This window comes from Tenrec ecaudatus, chromosome 1 (assembly GCF_050624435.1).
Source record: "Tenrec ecaudatus isolate mTenEca1 chromosome 1, mTenEca1.hap1, whole genome shotgun sequence".
Classification (NCBI taxonomy): domain Eukaryota; kingdom Metazoa; phylum Chordata; class Mammalia; order Afrosoricida; family Tenrecidae; genus Tenrec; species Tenrec ecaudatus.
Genome location: NC_134530.1, coordinates 243,553,882 through 243,560,261, shown reverse-complemented (window position 1 = coordinate 243,560,261; position 6,380 = coordinate 243,553,882). Strand labels below are relative to the sequence as shown.

Below are 6,380 nucleotides of genomic sequence, written 5' to 3'. Positions count from 1 at the left end.
TGATCCCGCCTCTGATGCACATAGACCTGATCTGGTTTTCAACATTTTCTATTTGTTCATTCATATTAGAGTTTATTACAGATGCTTTATGTCATTGTTATATGTTTTTCAGTATATGTAACCCAGGATTTATGAACCTTTATGGACCACAAGTAGAATAAGGGATTTGGGGGATGGGAGCACAGTGGTGGTGGTAGGGGATGGGTAAAAGGGAGACAATATTAAGGAAGCCAAGAAAGAAAATGATATTTGGAAATTGATTGTGGTAACAAAAGAAATCTAACAAATATTGCTGTGGTAGCTACACAATCTGGTGTCAATTTGGAACTTGAGAAAAATAAGAGTGAAGGGGTGGGGTCTAGTAGCCAATGAGTTCTCTGTGTGTGGGCATGGCCTTCTCCTGAGAATTCTGGGAACTCCTGGCATTCCTCCTTGGAGGCAGGAGAGACTCTCTCTCTCTGTTTGCTTCCTGAAAGACATCCCTGAGAAGAAGCTACATGGACCTACCCCGATGCAGCCCTGGGTGCTGGAGCAACCATGTGGAGACCCCTGCCAGCGTTGAGGTGCTTACAATGCCATTGGATCCAGAAGACTTCCAACCTACTGGTCTGTGATCTTCCTGCATTCTGCATTATTGCATGTGTTTTGTGAGTCAGAAGAGGACTTTATAGGTTGGTGTGGGACATAGATAGAACTTATGGGCTAATATCAAATTTATGGACTTAATATGGACTGGGCTGTGATGTTTCCTCAATATTTTCTCTTTTATATGAACCTCTTTCTGATTCACATGAGTCTCTATGAATTTGTTTCTCTAATCGACCCTGATTAACACAATTGTGTTGGGTAATTCTACTGCATTGGGTAAATCTGCTGCCTTTTTAAAGTGTTAAAGAGCAAAGATGTCACTTTGAAGACTAAGATGCACCTGTCCAATGTCTAACTCTAGTCACCTCAATCGATATGAAAGTTGGAAAAATGAATAAGGAATACTGAAAAGGAATTGATGTATTTGAATTATGGTGTTGTAAAAATAATGAAAGTACCATGAACTACCAGAAGAAGCAAGATCTTCTTGTGAGAAATGCAGCCAGGATGCTCCTTAAAATTGAGGATAACAAGACTTTAAACTAAGTACTTTGGATGTGTTAGCAGAAGGGACTAGTTTCCTGGAGAAAGGCATCATACTTTGTAGAGAGTAAGAAAATGGGAGGAAGACCATCAAAGAGACAGATCGAGATAGTGACTGTAACAATAGGTTTAAATGTAGCAAAAATTGTGAGGATGGTATAGGGAAAGGACGTGTTGCATTATGTTGTATAGAGGAGTTGTTATGAGTCAAAACCATCTTGATAGTTCTAGCAGGTTATCAGAGAAATTGAAGAAAAGAGTGAAGCATGACAGATAAAGATAATGAGCATTTTCACAATATATCGAATTTGGGCACTTGATTAGGTAGTTAATTAAATTGTTAGCCAAAGTAGAGAATACAAGGAGTGCACAGACTTCTAGGAAGATGGTGCTGATGTAGAATTACTCACCTAGAGCTCCCAACGTGTGACCAGGAAATCAACAAATGAGGTGGCTCACTCTAGGAAATACGATGGGAGACATAGATTCTCAAGATCCTAAGCTTTACCCCCCGCCCCCTGTTGTCCCCCGACCTATCTCTCTGATCTTCTGCCCCCAGAGAGCAAAGTGGAGCTTACACTGCCCCACTCACTGTGTCCACCTGTCCTTGCTCACCACTCCTGCCTGTGGTCTCACTGTGCACAGTCTCTCCTCTTCCCTACCACAGCAGAATCAGTGGGAAAGCTACTGTCAGCCTCTGCGCCTTCCCCCTAGTTCTGTAACCTGCCAGCCTGGTGAAATACCAAGACAGACTGCCCCCCAAGTGCAACCCATAGCCCCACACCCTCACAGACCTCTGGAAGCTCTAGATGCTAGATCCACAGTGGACTGCTGAGCGGGTTTCCATAGCTACAATCCCTTAGTGGAGCCCCACTCCCTCCCCTCCTTGCAAATGTGCAACTCTCCAGAGAGACACCCACAGGTAATTCAAAAGGGATCCCACACCAGCAGGACAGGAACACAACTTGAACCCACAGCAGGCTCCAAGAATTTATTAGACTTGCTGCTAATTTCTTTTGAGAAAGAAAACCACAAAACTCTTTACCTGTACCACTGGAACTAGAGCCCAGCACTCTCAGGTTTCCTGGAAGCTTACACTGCCCCTACCTAGGCAACTAGCAGACTCTGGATCTCATTGTTCTTAGCAGGACTCCCCCAGAATTAGAAATGTCTCCTCATTCTCCACCTTGGGCCTCCACTGCTATAGCCTATTTCCACCCTGGGACCCCATGCAAGGAACGGAAAATACTGAGTTGTGCAGAAATCCACAATAAAAGGGCCTTCTATTGCAAACACATAACAGAAGGGCTGCACTCTCTACATAATATACAAGGTTCATAAGTGATTCTAGTAGATTTAATATACCCTCACCTACCACAAGCACGATTACCTCACATGATTAACACACACTCTCTTGTAACCTACAAGTACATCTCTTTTAACCCTTTTTCCAACTCATAAAAATACTATACTTGATAGGAAGTTTTCCTATGATTAATACCACCACATATACCTAATCCTGAGCACCTATATTCTATTCCTCCTACCCACCCAACTATTGCTTCTTCCTCATCTATACAGAATACAAACTCCAGCATCTATATTATCCTCTTCTAACCTAAATAGACAACCTCCACCCTATACAACCCAGAAACCTATGCATATCACCTATAGCAAACCCACTATGTGGCACAAACAACAGTCAACAGTACCTAACACAAAAAAATCAAGAGAAACAGAAGTCAGCAACTGAAGATTACCCAAACCCAATGGAACACACAGAAGGAGAAGCCCTTGAATTGCCAGAGAGGGATACAAGAGAATGATGATTAGAGCCTTACAAGAGATTAGGGGATCAGTCCTGAAAACAGATGAAAAAATGGCGATACTAGAAACCTTACACCCTAAGGAAATTCAGGAGCTAAGGAATGACAACAGAAATAAAAAACAAAGTACAAGATATGTCCAATATGGTGGAAGGAATGGAAAATCGAATCAGCAAACTCAGACAAACAAGCAGAATTCAACAAACAAGAGAAACAATCAAGCAAAAATGCAAAAGAGACTGAAAGAAACTTGAGGATGATGTGGGATACATGAAGCAAAATAATATTTGGATTACTGAAGTGCCTGAGCAGAAAGAAATAAATTTCTACAGTAAAATTGTACGGAAATTATTGGACTAAATTTCCCCAATATCACAAAAGGGGAGACAATAACTATCTAGGAAACAAAGAGAACACCAAATAGATTAAACCCCTCCAAAAAACGCATCAAGATATATAGTAATCAAATTAACCAACTTCAAGGAAAAGAAGAGAATCACAAGGGCAGCTGGAGAGAAAAAAACAACCACATATCAAGGTAAACAGATAAGAATATGCTAAGACCTCTCCACAGAGACCATGGAGGAAAGAAGAAATGGGGGGAACATAGTCTGAAAGTTGAAAGACAACAGTAATCCAAGAATTCTTTATCCAGCAAAGATAGCCATCAAATTTGAAGAAATAAAAGTTTTCTCAATAAGGAAATATCTAGAGCATTCGTAAAACAAAATCAGCATTACTAAAAATACTCTCCAGTTCTTTATGGGCAGAAAACCAACAACCTCAGCACTCAAACATGAGACCACCACAGGGTGTAACACAACCCAGGAACCAACATGCTAAAAACAGTACCCAAAATATTGCAGTGGAGAAGCAAAGATAGGAATAAACTACACACACACACACCACCCTATAGAAGGAGAAGAAAGGAAAATATCAAGCATAAATAATATAAAATGACAGCAAATAAGCTACATTTAGATTTAATTACGCAGACTGTCAGTGGACTAAATGCAGCAATCAAAAGACCAAGAGTAGTAGTTGGGATAAGACAACAAGGTTCATCAATCTGCTGCCTTCAAGAGACACATCTCAAATTCACAGATAAGAATAGACTTACGCATGGCTGAATACTGTGTTTTTTTTTTTTCCGTAATCTACACAGCCAGACACCATGCCACAGTATCGTTTCCCTTTAACGTACTTCCGGTGTGCTGTGTCTTCTACATGGCATATCATCTGTAAAGGTGAACACAAAAAGAAAAAAAAAAGAATAGACTGAAATCAAAGTTTGGCAAAAATTTACCAATCTAATGGTATCAAAAAATTTAAAAAGCAGAGGTGTCAATATTAATCTCTGGCATAACAGACCTTGAGGTACACGATATAATGAGGGACAAGAATGAGCATTATATAATGCTCAAGGGATCAACAGAGCAAGAACTTTTAAACATAATAAACATATGTGTACCAGAGGAAGGACCCTAGACATTCATTAACAAAATCCTCAAAAAAATGAACAAAGACATCACCAGATTAGCAATTACAGTAGGTGATTTCAAGACACTACTCTCCAAGAAAGACCAACACATAAACTCAATAAAGAAATGGAAGCACTGAACAACACAAACACCTTGACCTCCTAGATATTTGTGGAGTTCTCCAACCAACAGTAAAAAATGCATTCTTCTCCAATGTGCATGGTTCATATTCTTAAATAGACTGCACGTCAAGCCAGCTTGAGAAACTTTACACACATAGAGATTATTCAATCCCTTTTCTTTGATGACAGTGCATTAAGTCAGTGCTAGAAGTAAAAAATAAAAAAATAATAAAGAAAAGATCAAATTTTGGATACTCAACAACAGACTATTCATAAAAGACTGGGGAATATCCCATATAAGAGAAAAAAATGGGAATCTTCTAGAAACTGAGAGTGATAGCACAACATTCCACAACTTCTAGGATGCAGCCGAAGGAAAAATCAGAGATCACTTTATTGCAATAAATGCACACATGAAACAAAGGGAGAGAATCATGGTCAGCACCTTAATACAGCACTTCCAACATTTATAAAAAGAAAGAATAAAAATTAGAGCAGAAATAAATGAACTGGAAAACAGAAAAATAGCAGAAACAACAAAGCAAAAGTGGGTTATTTGAAAGGTTCAACAAATTTAACAAATTGCTAGCAAACTTAACAAAGGACAAGAAGTACCAGATGACAATATTTAAAATTAGGGTTGAAGCAGGAGAACTCACAACAGACCCTAACAAAATTAAAAGACTAATAATGCAGTATTATGAAAAAGACTGTATTCTAAAAAATTTGTTTATCTCTTCCCCACCCCTCACCCCCACTGATATGATCAACTGAGATACAGAAAAGTCTCCCTTTTCTCATGATAATCTTTTTGCAAATATATTTTTAACAGCTTTATTGGCACATACTTTACATAGAATACACTTCAAGAGCTCAATCATTTAAACATATCAAGGTGAATTATACAATCATTACCAAATACATTTTAAAACATATCCCTCCACTTCCATCTTCATTTCCCACTCCTGAAATCCACCTTTCCACCCTATTATCCACATCCATATCCCTGAATCCCTTATCAACCCCTTTGTCAGCTATTATCAGTATGTATCCACTCCCCCTGTGAGTCACAAACTGGGAGAACCAACAGAAACAATAAAAACTAAATTCAAAATAAGTGGTAAGGATAAAATAATAATAATATAGAAACCAAAATACAAATAATGAGAAAGAAAGAAAAGACTCACATCAATATTCCAAAAGCCAGGGAAGAAATTTCTGTCATAAAACAAGTAAGAGATACTCGCACATAGAACCAACTCAGGTCAGATTTACAGGGAAGTCATCTGGCCAAATATCAAGTTCAAGTCAACATATTCAAGACTACAGTGGGCTCTGCCTGAAAGCAAAGATGTTCGAGACTCTTGCCTATGGCTAGAGAAGATATGCCAGTGGTTCAATCTGACCAGAGATTCTAAAGATGAGTTTTGAACTTCCTCTGTGCTCCATTACCTTCTACAAACAGTGTTCATAATTTTAGGTCTGATACTTTTCCTCTACAATATTCAAGTTTGGCTACTTGTTTGAATACAAACCTTTAAGACCCTAGACAGCATTCCAATGGATAACTGGGCACCATCTAGTTTCTCCATCAATGAGAAAATTGGAACAAGTCTAAGTGCCCTGGTGCACTTATGGAATCTGTGGGCTATTAGATATAACAAAGGAAATGCATTCCATGGAAGACAAAATAGATGAGTGGGACCTATTTTAAATAAAAACAATTGTGTACATCAAAAGACACTAAAAGAGTAAAAAGAGAGCCCACAGACTGGGAAAAGATACTTAGTAATGACATGACAAAGGACTACTTAATAAAA

At 38.7% G+C, this 6,380-nt stretch overlaps 1 non-coding gene across 1 annotated transcript; it reads left to right on the top strand.

Annotated features, from left to right (window-relative positions):
• The first annotated feature begins 4,077 nt into the window (after positions 1-4,077).
• Positions 4,078-4,216, top strand: LOC142437696 (small nucleolar RNA SNORA15). The gene has a single exon (XR_012782229.1). It is a non-coding gene; the product is annotated as a small nucleolar RNA SNORA15 (small nucleolar RNA).
• Positions 4,217-6,380: the final 2,164 nt, after the last annotated feature.